This window comes from Amblyomma maculatum, chromosome 4, assembly GCF_055883805.1.
Source record: "Amblyomma maculatum isolate TAMU_Amacu chromosome 4, ASM5588380v1, whole genome shotgun sequence".
Taxonomy (NCBI): domain Eukaryota; kingdom Metazoa; phylum Arthropoda; class Arachnida; order Ixodida; family Ixodidae; genus Amblyomma; species Amblyomma maculatum.
This window is the reverse complement of record NC_139347.1, coordinates 82,926,911-82,947,792: the sequence shown is the minus strand read 5'-3', so window position 1 is coordinate 82,947,792 and position 20,882 is coordinate 82,926,911. Positions and strand designations below refer to the sequence as shown.

General features: G+C 46.2%; 1 protein-coding gene across 4 annotated transcripts in view; it reads right to left on the bottom strand.

The window, feature by feature from the left end:
• Nucleotides 1-20,882, bottom strand: part of LOC146191529 (uncharacterized) — a 295,812-nt gene that overhangs the window by 29,809 nt on the left and 245,121 nt on the right. For all 4 annotated transcript variants that reach the window (XM_084602042.1, XM_084602043.1, XM_084602044.1 and 1 more), the window contains one exon: nt 15,330-15,457. The gene's annotated coding sequence lies outside the window, so the exon portion shown is untranslated. The remainder of the gene's footprint in view (nt 1-15,329; nt 15,458-20,882) is intronic.

Below are 20,882 nucleotides of genomic sequence, written 5' to 3'. Positions count from 1 at the left end.
GATTTCACACTGTGAAAGTGACCGTGAAGTTTCGCTGCATTTCCGCGCTGTGTGGCAAGCGGTGCGGAGCTTCTTCGCATTCTACTGCTCTTTTTTTTTTTTTCCTGCTCAGGCGTCGTCCACCTATTGCATCCCGGCACAGAGCGTGGCGTAGGTATTAAATCGTTTCATTATCTCCAAATGCTAATTAGCAGAGTTAAGTAACAGAGCTGAGCAGTAGAGCTAAGGAGTAATGCTAAGCAGTACAGCTAAGTAGTAGAAATGAATAGTAAAGCTAAGCATTCGAGCTAGGTAGTAGGAGTGTAAATTCTATAGAACTTATTACTGGTCTTACTTTTAACTAAGTCAGTAATGCATTGTGTTCTTGCTGCTAACCCCGCGGGATGAAGTGGTCGCACAAGACTCCCGAACTATCACACTTGACCACATGTTTCACAGTAGTCAAATATGTACTAGCCGAGTGCACGACGTGTTCCGTTTAAAGAAAAAAAAAAAAAGAAGAAAAAACCATCAGTGGTCGACAGGTAGCGCGCACGGCTCACGACCCACGGGGTAGGAGTCCGAGTCTCCGCTCGACCAGATCTTTCTGTTCACCGAAATTTTCTTTTTGAACGTATCCAAAGAGGCTTCAGGGGAGTACATTGTTTTAATTGTTTTTTTTTTTTCACTAAAAGCGGGAAAAGGGCTAAGACGTCCACTTTTAAAGAATAAACGCGGAGCTCCTCCTTCTAGAAACAGGTCGCATCTACAGTGTACGAAATAGCCGGATCAATAGCGATCATGGCGCGTCCCAGAAGAAGTTTGCGCTCCCCTCGAGAGGCGGCGCTGCCAGTCCACGCAGCGGCAACGAGACATCTCGACGAAACTGCAACTCTGTCGGCGCGCCAGAAAACGGACGCCGGAAAGTCAGGCACCGGAAATAGGAAACAAGAGGCCAAGAGGCGCAATAGCTAAACTTCCAATCTTCAATGCGGGGGCCTGTGCGAAGTTTTTCAGATATTTTCCACGAACAGAATTTTAAGATGCCGACAAACCCAGAGAAAAGTGCGATAACGGCATAACGAATGAGTTCATGAGTACGCCTTATGTATCCTTACGAGCCACGGCGTATTCTTGTCCACACCATTACTGATAACAGCATATTGGAGCATATGTATCTTAAACACACGAGAGAGTTCAGGTAAATAACAATTAGTACCGGCAGGGGACCGGCAGCACGGTGGCATCGCGACGCAGTTCTCTAGAGCAGAGCGACGATATTAAATCTTCGAAGGAGAGAGACACTGAGAAAAAAAAAAAAAAAAAGACGGAATAATTCACAGCTGTATTTTCATCCTGCAGATTAGACGCAGGTTAGACGGGAGCTCTCATGCCGTGAAGTGCGGAATCTGAGCAGAAAACGGCATGAACTGCAAATTCTCCGATTACTAAGACATATTCTGACAGCTGGAAGGCATTGACGAATTCTCATCTGCATAAGAAAAAAACATTTTTGCGCCCTAATTTGTGATACGAACTATTTCGGCGTGTCACTGCGGGCACATTTGTTCTGCCTGCCATAGTGCGTTGCAAAATGACCGGCGACACTGCAGTCATCACGCCTTCTCTTCGGAAACGCGCGGATTAACCTAGTTTATGCTGCCTAAACTATACGTGCGCCACGGTCTGCCGATTATGATAAAAAAATTATGGATGATTAGAAGGAGCAAGGTACGCTTTTAAACGGGGTCAACAGATGCATAAGAAACTAGCTTATCGTAAGATTTCGGGGTTGTCGCAGACTCTAGCTACGAAAAGAGTTCGCCACCAGTCACAGCTTAACCAACCGGTGGCAGACACGGTACTTGTTGAAGCAATAAGACAACTGCCGAGATTTCATGTTTTAGTCCGCGCGAACAAGGTCTTTGGCTTTTTTCCGAGGCGCTTGAGAGCTATTTAACCAAATATTTAACCAGCTCTCCTGAGAGCTGGTTAGCTCAGCAAGGGCCAAACAGTGCGCAACAGAAGCACGATTTACTCCATCCATGACAACCAACGTGCCCCACTATGCCCATCTAACACGACTTCAGCTATTTTTCGCTTTTAATAATCCGACAACAGGTGTTGCCATACTAAAGCAGTAGCAGTACCGGAAGGAAAAACAAGGCTGTTCCACTAATGTATTCTTCTAATTACCTGGCGGAATGCACAGCAAAAAAAAGAAAAAAAAAGGGGGGGGGGGGGGGGGGGCTAGGGAAGAAAGAAAGCAGACACGGATTACATCTTGCTGCAAGTTAGGGCTCGCCACTCGACAGCCAGCTGGCTGGTGCGCATAATTCCCGTTAAATATGTCAGCTTCCTGGCTCACAAAATCAAGTTGGCTGCCACGTGAACAAGCACAACTTTTTAGCGAGTATGGATTCGCTGAATATAGTCTACGCGTTCATTAGCTGTGCCAGCGACATCTACTGGAAGGACGCACAAAAAAAAAAAAGAAAAAGAAAAAAAAAAGAATAACGTCCCAGTTGCTAATTCGGCCCCGTCAAAGCTCTGCGTGGTTTTAATCGGTTCAGTTGTTTTCCTTCCGACCAGTCACCGCGGGAAACTTTCAAACACGCACTCTGTGAATACTTTTAAAAACTAGTTCACATTACCGGGCTGAACTGCTTAACTCACGGTTAAAGCACCGCCATCCACCTGTAGAGAGCGAAGCGTGCTACAACCTCCTCACGCTGGACGCCGCGCAGGCGGGTCCGGGTTGAGCGTTCTCTAATTTCCTGTCGCGATCAAATGCTTAAGCCCATGAGAGAAATAAAACACTCTGCATACAAGTCCAGACAGGCTTGACGAATGGAGAAAGCGTTTCTTGTGAAACTGATACGAAAAAGAATGAAAAAAAAAAAAAACTGCCCCCCCCCCTCCCCCAAAGCGAAGGCCGAAAAAAAAAGAAAGGCAAGAATTAAACGAGGTCACTTTTAACTTGAGCTCATTAGTAAACGCCAGGCGGGGCGAGCGCTAATTTCCATTAACGGCCGGATGAGTTCGCTGAACAATATTTTTTTTTTTTCCCCGATTTTTCTGTACTGCACGACCTACCGTATTTCGTTACGTTTATTTACTGAAGCCTAAAAATGAAGCTTTCAGCTCCGGATTGAGCTTGGAGCGTGAACCGTGGAATCAAGGCGGCGTGTAGAGTGCGACCTGAAAAAAAAAAAAAAAAATCACCAAGCCAGAGAGCGACAGAGAGGGTGCGCTGCGCCAACTAAGCAAACACCACTGTTAGCCCTGCTTAATTCAGCGTGCTTGGCATAACGTCGACGCTTTCACTGGCGACATCGTTGGGCGAGCTGTAACGAGCGCTGCGCATTGAGTAAACTTAAGAGGCAGCACAAGCTACATGTTGGAAGAAAGGAGAAAGAAAGAAAAATCCGGACGGAACTCTGCAGAGCGTGAAGGAGCGGGAGGGCATGAACAATTGTAAATACTTGAAAAGGAAAAGTTGAAAGCAGAAAACAGCCACGACTTTTGACTGAACAGAAAGAAAATTTAGAAAAATGGAATGAGGCCAAGTGTCTTATGCTAAAAACAAACAAACATAGGCGGGTGTTGGAGTTAGGTGGCGAGGCATCGTTATTTGAGCCAGGGACATTCGGTTGGAGCACAACAACAAACGTTAGTGTCAGCGCAAATTATTTTAGCTAGATATTATTAAGCAGGCGGGAAAAACGGAAAATGCGAGCTGCAAGCGACGTACAGCGCAGGATAGCTAGACATCCATGGCTCGCTTTGATGGAGAGTCGTGTCCCGCTTTGAGAACGCATTTGAGCAGTAAAAAAATAAACAAATAATAAGCCGATTCCGACGAGCAGAAGCCGTAAAAACCGCAAAGCTACGCTTAGAAGAAGAAAAAGAAACGAGCAAAATTAATAAAAAAGAAAGGCGGTTGTGGCATTAAAGGCGACTGAAGTAAGACATTCAATTTTTGAAGCGGTGTCTCGTCCGTTTCCTCTAGCGGAGCTTATTTTTCCAGCGGCTCGACTGCGGCTTAGTTACAGCCTCTACATGGCAGCTCCCCTCTATTGGTTTGTCTGGTAAATAAAGACCGGAAAGAATTGCCAACGAAAGTAGGCCAGGGAAGAAAACAGCGCCAACGAAGGAAGAGACCCCGCCAAATCCCCCCCCCCCCCCCCCCCCCAAAAAAAAAAAAAAAAAAAAAAAAAAAAGGGACGCCAAGTGAACGCCAAAGCAACGCGCAGCCAGCCGGAAAGAGCGAAAGAAAGAAGGGAAGATGCGGAGAGCCCCGCATCTGTTGGCCGCGCGCAAATAGGAATTTCGCTGCTCCCACTCGTGGAAAGCGCGGCCATTGCGGTCTCCGAAAGAGCCGCGGTCTCGCACATGCGACCTGCTTCGCTGATGTGCGCCAAACAAACTCGGCACAGCGCTGAAGGCACATGGCTACGTCTTCAGCTAAATGGCGGCTGAAGTTCTCACACGGCGGATTTGCCGTTTTCGGTCAGCGGTTCCATTGCCGCAAATAATAACTTGTTTCAATGTGACGACATTAGACGCCTTATCGGAAGAAAAGCTCGTCGCAGATCACATAACTCCCAGGGCCGGATGTAACGCTACGCATTTCGGTGTATCTTCATATCCCATCCGTATTGCCACCTCTAGACGCCTTCGTGAAAACGTCTGACACCAGCACAGCCTTGAAAGAAAGATACAAAACTCGATGCAAGCGTATCAACATCATCTAATGCTGTCGTATTCTCGACATGTAATGTCATCATGTGTTTCTGTAAATTGTTCCTTTATGTACTTAAAGAAGGACCGCACAAACTTCGGATAATCACCAATGGCTCTTAACGTGGTTTCCGTGCATTAAGCACCTCTCTTGCCGACACCACCTCTAACTTTACCAATACTGCGCACTTTCCTGCGGCAAAAGTATACAACTACCCTTTCGCGATGTGACCCGCGCAGAAGTAAAATAACTAGATTTACCGGCAAAAGGAAATAAGGGAGGAAAAAGGAGCGGGAAAAGAAACCAAGGGAAGGACACCGATCCTCAGCGCGCGAACTGTTGCGCCCTCGTTGAGTGTTGGGTCGGTGTGTGAGGATCGAGCCGCTTCGCTGTGTGAGAGTACTCCGGCGTCACTTTCTGTTCGAGCGCCTCTCCGCCCTCTCACAGGTGCCTGTCGCACAAAAAAAAAAAAAAAGTGTTTGGAGGGTAGGGGGGAACGGGGACCGAATTAAGTGGCACTCACTCTGGAAATGGAACGCGGAGAGCCGTCCCGGATGACGTCATCGGCACCGCGCCTCCTCAGCTTCTACGCCGCCCTGACCACGCACGCCGCGTCCGTTGCTGCGCTTTTGCTTCTATTTGTTTTTTCGCTTTCAGGCTTGGCTGACAACCAATAAAGCTTGTACCGCAGGTGAGCGATGGTTGCGGGCAAGTATCGACCGCATCGCAGTCGTAGAAACAATGAGCCCCCAAAAGGAGCTAGAACTTGAAGGAAAACTCGCATAAAAAGGTTTGAGGTGCCAGGGAGCGAACGGCACTGAAATAAAGTGAGAGATTAAAGCCGCTTCGGAGGCTGAGGCTATAAAAGCTGACCGTATTTCTCAGCGTTGCTCTGAGTTTTCTAAGAGGACCTGGACGCACTAATTATCCTGGACGGCAGATAGTTGTTTAATACCGATTGGTTGCTTTAAAAGAATTTCCCTCAGCGGCACCAGTAGTATATTGTGTCCTATGTACAGCCACCCAAATCTTTAACTGGCGTGCGCGACGGCCGCATTTTCTGTGATTCTGCGCGTTACAGAGGAGCTAACCTGCGAAAAGTCGAAGTATAAGAAATTCTATCAAGCCCTTGCATGATCTTGATCTTCTGGCAAGTTTTATCCGCACTAAGGCACAGGAGCACAGAAAAGGAGGCCGTCATGTGTACGCCAGATAAAGTTAGGGCGGCTGTACGTATGCATCCTATGTATTGAAACAATTTCGCGCAGTTGGAGGAAAATCTTCAGGTGCGTTTCTCCCCACCTAAAGCTGTGTTCACTGCATTGAGAGGCTTTCAAAGAGAAAGCCAACTTTACAGGCAGAAAGCTGTGTTCACTGCATTGAGAGGCTTTCAAAGAGAAAGCCAACTTTACAAGCAGAACATTTGGGTTCTTCGAGTGGATGGAATAACTTTATTTGCACCCGTCAAAGAAATCAAAGGGCGAGAAAAAAATTGAGTCTTGACCGCCGTTATCTTCCACCCCTTTCGACAGGCTGGAGTTCCTTGGAATTCAGCGGTGTCCAGTGCCAGATAGATGACTTTCTTTTTGCTTGCTTCTTTCTGGACGGCCATTAAAGCCTCCTAGAACTCTATATTCCTATCTGGTTCATTAATCGTTGGGCATGTCCACACCATGTGGATCATGCCTGAAATTTAGTTGCAGTGTTTACACCTCGGGTTCTGAATCGCCAGATGTCATCTGCTTAGAGCTAATGGGAAGAGGAAAAACACCGCCTGGATATAACTTCTTTTCTGCTGGGACCTTTGCCTGCTCAAGGTCTTTGATCCTAATCTGTAACGACTAAGAATATCTTGATACGTGTTCAGCTCCTCGTTCTGAAGGGGCTCTCTGCTCGACGAGACCGCACTGGTATCCCGGCGTGCGAGTCCACTGGCCAATGCGTGCGCTGTCTCGTTTCCTCACAGGCCCTTGTCGGTCAGAGTCCAGACGAGGTTAATTAGTTCTGCCGGTGGCGGTCTAGAAGCCAGAATTTTACTGTTTCAGCAGATATGCGTTGCAGATGACCGATTTTGAATCAGTTATAATCACCCTGACGTTCTGTTGTGTTAGGGCTAGCGCAATGGCCAGCTCCTCAGCCGCTGTTGCGTCCCTCTTTTCGCGTACAATTTTCCGGTGCCAAAGGACGAGTATCAAGTAATGACTGCTCCAAATCAAATAAGTAGAGCACGTGAGAGCTTATTTTACTGGACGTTTTGAATGTGCAGAGAGAGAGAGAGAGAGAGAGAGAGAGAGAGAGAGAGAGAGAGAGAGAGAGAGTTACATCATTCTCGAGCTATTTATGCACAACAGGCAACTAGTTCGTCACTCTGCGTGCATTGATTCTCAACCTCTCTCGTGCGATTGACAGCTAGGGAACCTCTTGTTATGTCACTATTTTGAGTAAAATTGTATTGTGGGTTTCTAATATCAAATGCCACCTTTAAAGAATATTTGTTCCGCTATTTCATTTCTAAGTGAGCGAAGCTCGATAAAAGGAATTTTTTCACAACTTATCTCTCTCAAACCCCGGAGCTCGAAAAAAGCTTAATGCCATTCTGGCATTACAACAAGCAGCGGCGTCTGTTGGTAATTTAACACTACAAAATTATGCACGGCACATGAGGCGAGGAGAAAGAAAAAAAAAGCCGCAAGGAGTGCTGACTACCTAAAAGTTGTCTCGGTAGCCAGCACTCGTCGTGTCTTCTTTCTTCGCCTTGTCTCGTGTTTCGCGATAAACTTCAAGGCGTGCGAAGATTTTTTTTTTTTTTTTTTTTTTGGGGGGGGGGGGGGGGGGGCAGAAAACACGTGGTTATGTCGACGCTGGATATTTTGTTTTTAATTTTGATGTCACTGTATGCTGGGCTCGATCACCTTTTGAAGGTGGCGCTGGCTCGGCATCATAAGCTATAATGTTTTGAATCTGTAGGCCTCTACGCAAGCAGCACTAACACTCAATATCTACCTTGTATTCGTTTTTACGCCTGTTCTCTCTTTAAGGAAAATAAACACAGGCGTTTTTTCCTAATTGCCAGTCTGCATTTAAAGCCTTACTCGCTCTACTGTAAGACTTCGATTTCATTAGAAATAATTTATTTCGAGTGCAACTATGCACTCTAATATAATCGATTATGTTTTAGAAAATTCTCAAACATTTTCGATATTCGCCCATTCTTGCTAGGCTACATGTGGATCGTATTTTAACTACGTATGTAAAAAAGAGATATGAGCGCGGGGCTGTATGCAAAAATTAAACACAAAACCGTCGGCAAGTTATCAGACACATAACTGCCAGCCAAAAAGGAACCAGAAGTGATATACTTCTGCAAACAAGACACCGGTGTTATCACTGACATTGAGCTAAAAAACTGTTATGGTGAGTTCACTGACGACATACTGTTATCGTCCAAAATGTAATGCTAAGATATTTTATTCGTCCATGTACTAACGATTTTTTTTTTCGGTTGCAGTAATGTCTGTTAACGCCCGAGTGATTGATTGATTGGTTGATTGATTGGTTGATTGATTGATTAAAAACCTTCACTGCCTAGCAGGCGCGAAGGTCTGGATTGGTCCCTAGTTGAGGACTCCACAGGCTTTAGTTGCCTCCTTGGGCCTTTCGGTCAGCGTTCGCTTTCGAAGTGACGGAAATAAGCGTCCGCTTATATACACTTTCAGAATTATTGTGCAGGAACCATAGCTCAGCGAATAAAACACAGCGAGCGCTAACACAATCAAGATTGCTCGCGAAAATAAGGTGCACTAAAAAAAAAAAAAAAAAAAAAAAAAAAAAAAAAAAAAAAAAAAAAAACGACGAATAACAAGCATTCAGCTGATGCATAGTGTGAAAAAAAGAAATTACAGCTGTGAAGAGGAAGAAGTACACGAGGAACATTCTAGGCAGTGGCATCGCAGGAGGTGGTAATGTGCGGCTGCGGAGTTCCAGGGCGAGAGGATAGATCGTAACCGGCAGCTCCACCAAATGTAAGATGGGGGTTTATTGATCAGATCAGCAGGACTCGATCAGCAGGACTGGGTAGATCAGGGGCGAGCACAGCAACAGCAACACCGTCAGGTCCAACACACGATGCCACTGCCTAGAATGTTCCTCGTGTACTTCTTCCTCTTCACACAGCGTAGAGCTATCGCGTGCTCCGGCGTTGTGCTATGGATTACAGCACGCTCGGAATTAGCTCAATATTTGGTGCTCACGTATAGTCACGTATCGGTGGAACGTACCTACCACGCAGCTAAATCAATCACTGTTGATACCCACGCGAGACGGAACTAAGCCAGATAAGCTGATGAAATGAGGCGTGAAGTACAATTTCGTTATTATTACGGTTATACAGTGGGAGGTAATACGAACGCCACTGCGTTCATCTGCCAACAGCGATACTTCGTGATTGGACGGTTGTTTCGAAACTTCGCTCACGGACGCGAGCCTTGGCAGCCCGAAGCCCATTAAGCGGAACGATGCAAGGAAACAACCAACCACTGAAAGAATCGTCGCAAGGCGAACCAATATAGTATTCTAAGAAAAACGTTACGAGCCGTTTTTACAGTCATTAGCGCCGCTAACTGTGCATTTTTTTTCGGCGGAAGCGAGTATTCCTATCTGTCAGCCTAAAGCGCCTTAGAAAACACCCTCCTTGCGCGCAGTGTGCCGAATCCCGGAAAACTGTACCGTCTAATGGCAGTTCGAGATTCAGTTTCCAAAACACAGCAAAATATCGGCGAACAATAAAATATGTGCCATAGGCAAGGACGGAGCCCTTGCTGACGGTGCACGGAGGGCTGACACGAGCTTAAGAACCTATCGCACGTGTCTCGCACAGCTTCGCAGGCAAAAGAATATTTCAGAGAGCAAACCCCTAACAGTTTTAAAAATATTAAGAACTTGCGATACAAGAGAGAGAGAGAGAGAGAGAGAGAGAAGAAAGGAGGCGAGGAACGAAAGGCGCACTCCAAGAAAGCGCAGCATTAGCAACCCGCTGCCGCAGTGCTGCTGACGAGATTGAATGCGAAAGGGGAGAGATATCTAGCATTTCGCGGCGAATTCGTGGCAGGCTGGCGGCGGCGCTTAAATAACAGCCGTTCTGTGAAATGCCGCGTTATAGAGATAGAGGGCATAGAAGTATAAACGAAAAGATCAGGAACGCGGTCCAAGGAGGCAAGAGAGCGAGAGCGCGAAAAGCACTGGCATCTGCTAAGCGATGCTGGCGGAAGAAATAATGGACCGTCGGAAACGAGGCCGTAAAAATCTGAATGGCACGTGAAAACGACGCACACGCCGACCAGCTTCCGCGCCGCTGCAGTTCCCCACCCGTACAAGAGCATGCGTTATATATATATATATATATATATATATATATATATATATATATATATATATATATATATATATATATATATATATATATATATATATATATATATATATATATATATAACCTCACATTGGACCGAATGCACGGTACATAAATCGTGAACTTCTTTGCAGAGAGAAAGTAGGACGCTGAAGCTCAGTTATCATTGCTTACAAGTCTCTCGTATGTTTCTTTCTTTTTTTTTTTTCTGGTACAGCGTAGCGGAAAAAATCTAAACACGGCGGCGCATAAATTCGCCGTTCCGTCGATGCCGGCTCGAAAAGGACGCGCAGGAGAAGGCTCGGTACGGAGAAACAGAAAGAAAGAAAAAAAAAACGGAAAAAGAAAAAGAAAAACCACAATGACGTAACGCTTCGGAACACGCGAGCGCGAATACCGCGGTGAGGACACTGCTAACACTATACGCGGATCCCACACAGCACCGATATCTGCAAGCGAGAAGGCTCGCAAGGAACGCTACGCGCCGCGAACTTCAGGACGCCGATTCCGCGCTTGTACACGCGACGAGACGAAGAACGCCGCAGGCAAACAATAGAAGCAGCAAAGAACCAAACCGGCCTTCCAAGGAAGCGCTGAAGTAAGTCAGACGGGCTGAACTGCGATGCAGTTGAATAAAGAAGAGAACGCCGCGCGAAACAACAACAAACGAGCAGCAAATTTTGAAATCAAGGCGTCAAGGAGCAAACTTGCGAGAGCCTCCCTCCTAACGGTTGGTGTTGGCGCGCGTTTTCTCTAATGCGCTGCCGGGCTATATCTCCGCGTCGCTTTCAGTCGCTTTCCCCAGCTCGCATTTTGTCTCTAAAAATAAAGAGAAAACAATAAAAAATTCACGCACGACATGGACGACTACACCGAAGGAAGCAAGAGCGCGCGCGCACGCGCACGCCGGCGTGTACATACATTTATATATCGCGTCGCGCGCTTCCGCGCAACAAATCTTATAAGCTTTCAATTTCTCTCCATCTCTGGATCTTCGCGTTCTGCGGTCTCTCCTTCTCTCCACTCTGGGCGGCAGACAGCGGGATGCACGAGCGCACTCAATCGTGAAAGCAAGGCACAGGGATTGAGGGATGGAAGGAAGGAAGGAAACAAGAAAAAAAAAAAACACGCTCGAGATCTACGAAACACCGAGGAAGAAGGAGAAGAAGAGGAGGCGAGAACGAACGAGAAGTGAGGAAACAGCGCGGGTCCGCAAAAATATAGCGGTGCGCCCGCAGGCGGCAAGAAATATTTCTTGCATTCTTTTTTTACTTCGGGGACGAGCACTGCTTGGAATGAATAAGCCGAGCCAGTTTAGTACCCAGTCGAGGGTAAAAAGAAATCGCTCAGCGGCGCCGCGCGCGACACACACAACTCGTTCTACGTCGCCGTCGAAGTTCCTTCCGGATACGCTGCCGTCGCAGCAGCAGCAGTAGCAGGCCCGAGTTGCTCGTTATTATATATATTTTTCGTGCTTTCGCCACGCATGCATCTGCGCGCGGCTATTTTTCGCAGTTTCACAGCGCTCTTCTTCTTCTTCTCAATCCGTCCTTCTCTCTCTCTTCTCTCATATCTCCTCCTCTCCGTGCCGCCGGCTATGCGCAAGCAGTTGACTCCCGGGTTGACAAGCAATCGCTGGCAGCAACGACGAAACATTCCCTTGTTCGCCAGCAGTCTATCGCCTCGAGGTGTTACGAGCGTTGACTCCTCCTTCAGCTTCTCACGCCTCTCCCCCCCTCTCCATTTTTCTCTCCTCATCGTTCGTCGCTCGTTTGGGGCGCTTTCTGTTCTTTCTTGCACGCACAGCCTTCGCCTCGGTGACGCTCACAACGACGGTGATTTTCTGTTGCTCGATCAAACGGCTTCCTGGTCTGCGCCATTTTTCTCAGGCGTCAAACTTTCGGGCCGCGCTTCATTTCACGCCCGCGCAATCTGTCTTCCCGCCCAACGCGCCCGACACCGCGCGCCGTGCGGCTGACATCGGTGCGACGGCGCAGCCTATAGGCGCCACGCGTGCAGTTGGCTGCCGGCGGCGCGAGTTTCTCGGGATTCGGGGCGCGACGTCTCCAAGACGACACGACAAGCGCCACGGCCGGGCAGTCAGCCAGCGCGAGATAGAAGGAGGAACCTTTGAAACCCGCTAGCACATTACTTTTCAGGCCAGGAAGTACGTTACGGCAGCGATCTATGCCAGTGCCCGCCAACACTAGCTTGTCGGCTTTAAGCAAGCTAGAGTGAATTTCAACTGTTTACTAGAGATAGTTTGAAAGTTAGGATGCAAGCACCGATACGCTGGCAGGCAGGTTTTATTCATCGTCATCATCATCATCATCATCATCACCAGACAGATCGCGCCCATTGAAAGACAAAGACATTTTCCGATGATACCCACACATCGGTGTAGACTTTATGTCGGAAAGCTTTTCCAATCAAAGTTTTCCTACCTCGCTCTCTTCAGTTCTTATTATACCTTACCCCTCTCGAAATTCACTCTGTCCCGCAGACTGGTCATCCATTTTTCTCTACGGTGATTTACGGAGTTCCCATGATCCTCGCGCAGTGTACTTGGACGCTCGCTGAGGGAAGGCAGGCTACTCGGACAGTTTACAAGAGCGTTTTCTTGACGCGCTGTAGCTACATTTCGCCCCAAATGCTGCGGCAACCGCTTGCGGCAGCTCGCTGCCAAGTTTCACGAAACACCTGTCAGATGCAAGGGGAGAAGGGAGGGGATCACATATCTCGATGAGCAAATCGGTAGCAGACTTACATGTTGTACAGTCTGTTAAAACGGAACACAATCATCTACCAACTGTGCAGCTTTTTTTTTTTTTGTTTTTTTTTGCTCTCGTTGTAACTCGCGATAGAGAATTACTGTCTTTCAAACGCATTTCACTATTCTTGGGATAGGTGGAGGGCGCTAAGAAAAACAAGCAGATGCCTCTTCAGAAATTATAACTTGAGCTGCTTAGTCAGAGCAGGAGCCACGTGCATTAGACGTGTATGTCGTTCAATTTTAAAATGTCCACGGAGCGTAAAACGATGATTTATTTATTATTATTATTATTTTTTTTGCTATAGCGCAGAGATAAGCAGAGAGAGAGAGAAAAAAAAAAAAACGACCTTCACTCAAGCGATTCTAGTAAAGCCAACGAGAACATTCACTGCAGGACTGCACGTCAAGGTATACAGTGCACGTCTAAGACTGCAGCGGCGCTCCCTCGAAGCCGAAGCCGTCGTGAACGTTGCGCAGCGCCTATAGGAGCCGCAGCTCAAGACAAGACAGGGAGGCTGTGCCTGACACGGACGCATCGGATCCCGCGGAGCCATTGGCTGAAGGTTTCAAAGGAAGATTTCGCGGCGACCCGGCCGAGCGTTATGCTCGAGGGCGCGGAGGCTGGTGCGACAGCGAAAGCTTATGCCTGTCACAGAAACGCGGCCTCTGAGACGCACAGCTCGCGCGTGCGAGGTTGAGGAATGCTTTAGGAAACACTCCGGTCCATGTCGAAGGCTTCATGCTCACCTAAGCCGCAGAGGGTGCAATTTGTCAGGGTTAACGGATCGGGAACAAAATCGGTGGCACAGGCTTCACCGTGACTTACGCGCAGTGTTTTCAAAATGACATTTATTTATTTTTATCTGGCGATGCCCGGACGATAAAGAAAACATAGGAGGTGCATAGCGGTCTTAAATAAAGTTCTTTTGCTGTCTTACGTTTCCTTGTGTTTTCTTCGTTTTATTTTCCCGCCCAATAATATGGTATGCAGCAACACTCAGGAAAGCGTAGCAGGGGGCGGCAGAAAGTTAGGTGGGCGGATGAGATTAAGAAGTTCGCAGGGGTCAAGTGGATGCAGCTAGCACAGAACCGGGTTAAGTGGAGAAACATGGGAGAGGCCTTCGCCCTGCAGTGGGTATAATCAGGCTGATGATGATGATGAATATGGCATGCAGCAACCGTCAATAAAACTTGCGTGCCAAAACACCGCACTGCCAACTGGAGGTAGTAATGGAACGTTTTCTTCTTCTTCGTAACTAGAATTAGACTTGTATCGGTGGTAAGCGTTTCACCGGTGTGGACGTCCTTTATTCTGTGTTCTCCATTGTGAACGTGATCAAGTATGCAGCGCCAACAATTCAGAGAATGTAGCAACATGCGAACATACAAAAAGGAAATGCAAAGTCTGACTGTTCTCCCACTGTCGGTGGCACTATCCTCTACTGCACAGTCTGCGCTATTGAATCAGGATCTGTTCACGTTGGTCGCAGCGTCCGCGTTTCATGATGGCGAAGCGCTGAAGGTACCTGTATGGTGTGCGATATCAGTGAACGTTAGAGGCCCCTAGATGACCGAAATGGATGCGACCCTCTCTTCTACAGTGTCTCCTATAGCTTGAGTCACTTCAGTATGTTAGAATGCCACGTACCGCATACTGTTCGTGCTTATTATACCTATTTTGCTAAATGCCCTTGTTTTCTATTGGGTGTCCGTTTATGTCATTTCAGTTTTAGCACCTAGATTTTTTTCTGTCGGCATTTAAAAAATCATTTTTTTTTTCTTTTTTCAGTAACTAACACAGCAAATCCATGGCAGAAAGAGGGCAGGTTGATGAGATTCTTCTAGAACGCAAATCAGAATGAACAAGAGCTGAGAGGGAGCCTCAGTCCGCTTGACAACGTATCGGCAAGAGAGACTTGTAGACAAAACGTTCGGCGTTAGCGGAGGTAAATGGGACCTTCACTCTAAGAATAAAGCCCCTCTGAGGGAGCGAATGAATTTTTTTTTTTAAATCCCGCCAATAATGAACGCTTTTCTCAGTCCTCTTGTCGAAACATTCGCTAACAGACAGATGCTTCTCCCCACAACCTTTGTTCATTTCGCCTTCTACAACACAGCAAACTGACATATTTTCTCTGATTTTTATCTCTTGTATATATAATTAACCGCGCCTTCGCAATACTCGCAGTTAGCAGGTTTTCTAAACTCAAGCGAACACACTGCACCAGCTATTCTCCGTGCAAGCGTATGAAAGGGGAGCCTTCAAGAGCTCACAAATCTCAAAAAGAAGAGCTTCAATCGGGCCACACATCAACTAGGTCAGCTCGAGAGAGAAAAGGAAAGACAAGACCCTGTATATGAGTGACGTCGCGTCACACGCGGGTGTCTCTGCAATGACAGGCGTCACGCGGCGGATCAAATCTCACCTCCGAGAGTAGGAACTGTGCTCGTTTCCGGTTCGTGTGTCATCCAATCGCCGCCGCCGGCCTGGCGAGGCATGCGGTGTCCTCTGCTCAGCTACCCGCTGGTGCGCTTCACCCAGAACGGGAGCAACCTACGCACAAAGAAAAAGAACACAGAAACGAAGGTCAGCACAGAAATCAAACTCGGTGCACATTCTATGAAGAATAGATACGTCATCCAGAATGTGTGACGTGCATTCTTTTCGTCTCAAGCAGGCATCCATATTTTTGTTCGCTCGCAAAGACACGTCGCTACAGGTCTGATACAATTTCTGTCATTAAATGACGAGCGTTAGAAGCATGGGAGTCAATTTCCTAACTTTATAGAGCGGAAGCGGCGTCTATGCATACCATGCACACCTTCTTAACTATTAACACTTCAAAAACTCCATGTGTGTAGATGTACGTACGTGTATATGTGTGATAAGATGCGTGTGCGTGGAAGCTCACTTCTAAAGCATGCGAGAGTGATGCTATTCCATGTATGTGACGGATATGGAAGTCGCATAGTACGCATTCGAGTCTACGCGAAAGACGAGATTGAGCCAGCGTGCGCGTGGGCATCTCTGTATACCGGGTCACCCTATGCTGTTCATTGCATTATGACATCATCGATAAGGCTCTCCTAGTTTTCTGTGATTCCGAAAAAGAAAACAAAAAACAAATCGTGCATTTGGGAATTTGCATTTACCGCTGAATCAAGCGTTAAAAGTCAGATTCACTTTTTTAAGCAACCGTTTTTCGGAACATCAGTAGGAACAATGGTATAATGAAACTTGCTATTTTATCTTACTTGCCTGAATACAACACAAGGAAGGAGATTGAGGGCTCGCAAATTTAAACAAATATTATTACGATTATAATGCGATAACTGTTTCCAGCAGAGGGTCCTCCAGGGAAACGCAAACGACACACTAAAATATGCAAGGAAGGGATAAGTCCGCTTTATTTAAAGGTGGCGCTTCATATGGACGCAACGCAGTTGAGCGAAGCCAAACGTCCGACACTTCAATACACGTAAGCCTACCATGCAGCAGCAGCTTCCGTCATCACCGCACCACCACCACTCAGTGCTTCCAGCTACCCTGTCCTCTACCCTTTACCTGTTCTTCGCCTTTCTTACCCCGCTCAATTCTATGCATGTCTTCTCTTTCTCAACAACCCAACCTCATTCTATGTCCACAGACATATCACTCTACTCGAACTTGTACGCATTATGTTCACAGACATATCACTCTACTCGCACTTGTACGCATTATGTTCACAGACATATCACTCTACTCGCACTTGTACGCATTACGCTTTGTTAAAAGTTGACTAAAAAGCTGACTTCTCACAGCGGCTTTCGAGCCTGGTGGCGAAAGCCACTTTAGCTTACGCTGATGAGTTCGAAGAAAAAAAAAAAAGTTTTTGCACTAATATTTCTCAGTAGAACGTGAGGTGCATTCTGAAGCGCAATTTGGCGTTCCGGAAAAATTTTGTGGCCTGTTTGTCCTGAATATGCGGAATTTCGCGGATTCTTTATTCGCCATCAGCTGCGGAAACTTTTCACCATTTGCACTCTCCCTTTCCTTTCCATTTGCCCCATATGGAGCAGCAGTCCAGCATCACGTTTCCTCGGGTCAATCTTTCCGTCTTCCTTCTCATTTGATAACTGGTAACATGATAACTGCCCTCTTTTGATAACTATAGCGGCCGCAATCCTGGTACGCCTCTTGATAGCCAGCCGGTATCAATGACGGCAAAAGCGTGTACTTGAACTGACGAGATTCTGAGCTTACCAGAGAACTTAAACTTACAGGCGTCATCAACGAGTCGTTTTTAAAATCATGGCGTTCAAAAGGGGATAACTATTCTCTACAAGCTGATTTTAACACCTGCTGAAGCAGGAACTCCTTTCCTTATGCCAAACTGTGACCGGCATTCAGCACAAACAACAAATAGTGCTGGCCGGACTTCAGCGTTAAGTCACGATGGTGCCTTGCATGATGGCGCCGCAGAAGTTTAGCATAACCTCCTTTGCCTGTTCTGGTCCTTAGGTACAAAACATGAGTAGCGCCGGCCTGTCACCTTACGGCGCAGTGGTAACAGCTCCGGATCTCTTTCAGTTCAGCGCCACGAGATGCCGCCACTTAAACATACAGTTCTTTGATCGCTTGAAAACAAAAATCGCGATACGTGTTTTTACTGCGGTACACACCCACCCAGTGGGGTGCTGGCATAGTTTTTCCTTCCTCCATGGGTGCTGGCAACTTACAAGCAATACCTTACTTGCGCTATGGCCGTCATCTTAATATCGGAGTGATGCGAAAGTAGTAAAAAAAAAAAAAAAAAAGTGGTAAAAGGATTTAAATCTTTATCCATGATATCACAAGCTTTCTTTCTTTTTTTTTTTTTTTCACGTGAATAAAGTTTCGCGTGGTTTGTATAGAGTGAGTTAAAATCAATTTATTTCGCTTTCCCCCAATCGTGAAACACCAGAAATGAATATAACCATAGTCTGAATTTTTTATCAATCTTTATTTTATATCTAGGCATTTTCTCGCGTTCTGCAGAAACCAAATCAGCTTACAAAAACGATCCCGAGTGCAATGAATGTAAAATATGTCAGACAATAAATTCTAAACTTCGACGCAAGATGAACTCTCAGGTGTAATTCTTGGCGAAACACCTAAAGATGTTTGAAATGTATGGCCTAGATAAGAATAGCAAAACAGCTACGATTATATCAAATACTAGGGGCTCAGTCGACGCCAATGCATTAAGTAAGAGTGCGATATACCCCTAGTGCAGCGCGGGGGAGGAGAGAGGGGGCTGTTAAAATTCTCGAAGAAAATAAATATTTAGAGAGTCCCTGTAGCGCCCCTCTTAATCGTCAGCTGGGAACGAATATTCAGCAACTTCTCCGAGTACAAAATTCACATATACTAAAGTAAGAGCATGGAGTACCAGAGAAAAGCTATGGCAAGACAGAGCACCGAAACTTCTTGCCGAGAACGAGAGGTCAGGGGTGCAGAAAATGCTTGCGCAGTGTGTGTTTGTGCGCGGGCGCGCATCATTAACCCAACTCCGGCGCCCGTTAAAAGGGGGGCAGAAAATCATAAATCCCCGCCTTTACGACGGCTTCGCAAGAGATTTTTCCTGGTCCTTTTTTCTCTCGGCCCCAACCTTCGTATTCTCGGCACCACACGCTCGGCTGATTCATTACTTCGCCAGTGAAACTCGAATACTCGAAACAGAGAAAAGATGGAAGCGCTGTTCTATACGCGAAGGCGGCTCAGCGTTGAGATCAAGCGAGAGCTTTGTTTTTGTAACAGCGTTCCAAAAGAAAAGAAATGAAATGACGCGTGTCGTGGATTTTTTACGGTGAATTTCGGGGTAAAGATTACACGTTAGAAACGACAATCGCGAAGTTTTTTCAAACGCGAAAGGTTCTTCGTTGATGTTTTCTTACCTGCAAGACGCAATATATCTGTTCGCCATACTGAGACAAGAACATAAATTGCGCGAGGCGCAACGTTATGATCATGAAAGCTTCAACAGTAAAGTTGCATCATTTCTCCTAAACGGAAGAGAAAGCCGCCTTCGACTACCGCATAAAAAAAAAAAAAAAAAGAGAGAATATCTCACCGCCGTTGTGTTTCGAATCCAGACCGAGGCAGAGAAGTGAGCTTTGCTGGCCTCAGTGTCAGATCACTATGCCACTCTTTTTTAATTTCATTACTATGATTAATAAAATATACAATATTTATAAATGAACCACCGGCCATATATGATTAACGCAACGTGGCTAAATGTTTTGCAATGTTTTCAGGGATTCAATATGCGGCAGCCAGCAAGGTGTCGGATTCACAAGTTTGAATTGTCGGTTCCTTCAGCTTCAATCGTATTCACTGTCTTCATCTCTTGTACCAAAGTTGCACTACAGACCCTAATTATGTCTCCTTTATTCTAATAAAAACGCAAGACACTCGTTAAATACTAGCGAAGCGTGTAAATTCGTGGTACAGTGTAGCTAAATGAATGCTCACCATTTATTCATGCATGTAAGTACATCCGCGCTTAGCCAAGCTGTAAAGCCGCTTTACTCTCTCTCTCTCTCTCTCTTTTATTTTTACAGACGTGAAACTATGGGACACACCACCAGGACAATAGTTTGCTTTCTGTTTTGTTGTTTCGGAGATATTATCTGATGGTTTGGAAAAGCTAAAGTATAAGCAGAGCACGAGACAAGGGAGTGAATACGTGTTTAGGCGTTCTGAATAACGAAGTCCCTAAATACTGCTTTTTACTGAAGGGACCCTTCGGTAAAAGAGTAGAGTCTAGAAATTGGCGCTTTCCATCACTAGCTGCCAACTAAAGGCACGCTATGGAGGAGGAAGAGGAAAGGCAGGAAAGGCAGGCACTGTGGGAAGGGTGTGAGGGATGTCCGCTCAAGCAGATTATGGGCAGCAATCGGTAGCCCGTTGCTGCATCGCCGCCTGCGCCCAAGCCCTTCGTGAAGTGAAAGCTGTGGAAAAGATAATAAAATGGACGGTACAGTAATAGAATGCTGCGCCAACATTCTCTTAAGCGTTTCGAAACAAAAAAATTATACGTCAGCAGACCTTCAATCACATTACTCGGAGAAAAAAAAAAGAAAAACAAACAGAAAATGTGCCTTTCGTCTGTGCGAAGTTCAATTATATTGAAACTGCCAGCCTCTTGGCCTATCATCGATTTCAAAAGTGCGAGGGACGCTAAATTACCGCACATTTATGAGTTTATTTCCTTTTTTTTTTTCTTTTTGGCTGCGTATTACCGAACTTTACTTGCGACCACAAGGAAAGAAAAAAAGTTTAATTCAGACACTTTTTTTTTTTTCTATCAGATACGGAGCGCATGCTTGCCGAGTGCCTTCCTCCGGAAAGCGCCGATCGCGGTATTTTACAGCGTCGTTCAGTTAACGCCCTTTATCAAGAAGAGTTGGTTCCCGCGTCAAGCCTGCAAACCGATTCTCGAAACCTTGCTGTCCGTGAATCGATTAAACGAGCCTTGAAACAGGCGCAGCAAGCTTTGGCCAGTTAGACGTTCTTGACCGCTTTCAACAAAATGAAAAAAGAAAAAAAAAAAGGTTTCTGCAAGAAATTTCACGATATAGGATGAGGGCCTTCCGTGCCACGAACGGTGATTGCGGGTGAAAAACACTGACGCTCGAAAAACAAAAACAAAAAATAAATAAAACACAACGGGGGCGATAGAAGCGTCGCGAGAGGACATACAAGGCATGATCGTAAAACGAAATAGCACAATGGCACAACGACACAACTGGGCATTAGTGAAATAGCAACAACTTACACGATGTTGCTATTTCCAAAACTGTTGTCTAAAGGCAGCCACAGACCCATAAAGAATTAAACGAGTAAAATATTCACACAGAGGAGAACTGTAGCTAACATAGTAACGCTTCCTAATCGTTGCGTCACCAAGAAATAAAAAAAAAAAGAAAAGAAGGCAAGCATTCCATTAAGGAAAAAA